The 2,436-nt window shown below is 33.8% G+C and overlaps 1 protein-coding gene across 1 annotated transcript in view; it reads right to left on the bottom strand.

The window, feature by feature from the left end:
* Positions 1–2,011, bottom strand: part of LOC106475386 (arginine--tRNA ligase, cytoplasmic-like) — a 7,830-nt gene extending 5,819 nt beyond the window's left edge. The window contains exons 1-2 of the mRNA XM_013936069.2: positions 1,867–2,011; positions 1,209–1,322 (exon numbers count right to left, since the gene is read on the bottom strand). The gene's annotated coding sequence lies outside the window, so the exon portion shown is untranslated. The remainder of the gene's footprint in view (positions 1–1,208; positions 1,323–1,866) is intronic.
* Between the last annotated feature and the right edge of the window lie 425 nt (positions 2,012–2,436).

Raw genomic sequence — 2,436 nt, 5'->3', positions numbered from 1 at the left:
TACACAGCTAGAGTAATACAGAGCCTAAATTATATACAGGTAAAGTAATACAGAGGCTACATTACACACAGGTAAAGTAATACAGAGCCTACATTATACACAGGTAAAGTAATACAGAGGCTACATTATACACAGGTAAAGTAATACAGAGGCTACTTTATACACAGGTAAAGTAATACAGAGGCTACATTACACACAGGTAAAGTAATACAGAGGCTACATTATACACAGGTAAAGTAATACAGAGGCTACTTTATACACAGGTAAAGTAATACAGAGGCTACATTACACACAGGTAAAGTAATACAGAGGCTACATTACACACAGGTAAAGTAATACAGAGGCTACTTTATACACAGGTAAAGTAATACAGAGCCTACATTATATACAGGTAAAGTAATACAGAGCCTACATTATACACACAGCTAGAGTAATACAGAGCCTACATTGTACACAGGTAAAGTAATACAGAGCCTACATTATACACAGGTAAAGTAATACAGAGCCTACATTGTACACAGGTAAAGTAACACAGAGCCTACATTATACACAGGTAAAGTAACACAGAGCCTACATTATACACAGGTAAAGTAATACAGAGCCTACATTATATACAGGTAAAGTAATACAGAGCCTACATTATACACACGTAAAGTAATACAGAGCCTACATTATACACAGGTAAAGTAATACAGAGGCTACATTACACACAGGTAAAGTAATACAGAGGCTACTTTATACACAGGTAAAGTAATACAGAGCCTACATTATATACAGGTAAAGTAATACAGAGCCTACATTATACACAGCTAGAGTAATACAGAGCCTACATTATATACAGGTAAAGTAATACAGAGCCTACATTGTACACAGGTAAAGTAATACAGAGCCTACATTATACACAGGTAAAGTAATACAGAGCCTACATTGTACACAGGTAAAGTAATACAGAGCCTACATTGTACACAGGTAAAGTAATACAGAGCCTACATTATACACAGGTAAAGTAACACAGAGCCTACATTATACACAGGTAAAGTAACACAGAGCCTACATTATACACAGGTAAAGTAATACAGAGCCTACATTATACACAGGTAAAGTAATACAGAGCCTACATTATACACAGGTAAAGTAATACAGAGCCTACATTATACACAGGTAAAGTAATATTAGTACTCAGAGAGTCCAAAATCTTTGAAACTTACCCTATCAAAAGAGAATACATAATCATGGTTTCGGTTGTGTGACAAGTCACTGTACTTGATGCAGCCGTAAGCTACAGCTTCTTGGGCAGTCTTTAGTTCCTCTGGTGTTAAAACCTGATATTTAAAACAAGACCGTTGTAACACTGCTCATTTACACTTTAGGGTTCCAACCCTACCTTGTGTATATACACACACATTGGAGACAAAAACAAGTAAACAAACTCGTAGTAACAATACCTTAAAACTAATGCTTATCTCTATACAAGTTAATACTGTGAAACCAGTGTGAACAGTTAATAAACTATACAGTATAAACTTGTAGTGTATTGTTACTTCTCTATGTGAAAATAGTTAACAAGACAACTAATATGCCAAGGTTTTTCTTTTCTCCAAACGTTACAACTGTTTCGTTTTCTATAACCTATTTGTTTTAGTGTTTTGCTGTGTTACATTATAAATGCTTCAAAATAATTGTCGGTTCATTCATTTTTTTCTTCACTTGATGTTTTTATCTGTGGGTAAGTTCTTAACTTTTCCCTTTCTCATTTCAAATTTAGGAATGTGATGCTTGTTCCCTTTAACTAATTTATAAAATCTTTTTAAACATTTTGACCAGGGTTAAACGATACAAGGAGTCTCAATCAAGTTATTTTTTTACCTTATCCCTCTCCTTTTCCTTTAACTTCTGGAGTGATCGTTGTAATCCTTCATCTAACAATTCTGACAACTTTACAGTGTCTCCTGAACGAGTCTTGAACTTTTTCCTTAAAAAAAAAACCCATACAGACACAACCTTGGATTATAGTTTTAGTAATGAAATAAACTATTAATAATGTTTATTTACCAACTAATAATAAATATAAAGTCAACAACAGGAATAAAAGTTTTTCATGAAAAATAAAGCTTCCATTATACACACATTAGACACACGTACTGAGTACATCCAGTTATATACACATTAGCCATATGTACGGAGTACATGCAATTAGACACATTAGACATATGTACTGAGTACATCCAGTTATAGACACATTAGTCATATGTACTCAGTACATCAAGTTATAGACACATTAACCATATGTACTGAGTACATCCAGTTATAGACACATTAGTCATATGTACTGAGTACATCCAGTTATAGACACATTAGTCATATGTACTGAGTACATCCAGTTATAGACACATTAGCCATATGTACTGAGTACATCCAGTTATAGACACATTAGCC

The sequence above is a fragment of the Limulus polyphemus genome, unplaced genomic scaffold (assembly GCF_000517525.1).
Source record: "Limulus polyphemus unplaced genomic scaffold, Limulus_polyphemus-2.1.2 Scaffold8498, whole genome shotgun sequence".
NCBI lineage: Eukaryota > Metazoa > Arthropoda > Merostomata > Xiphosura > Limulidae > Limulus > Limulus polyphemus.
The sequence above is the reverse complement of the archived record's forward strand: the minus strand, read 5'-3'. Positions and strand labels throughout refer to the sequence as shown.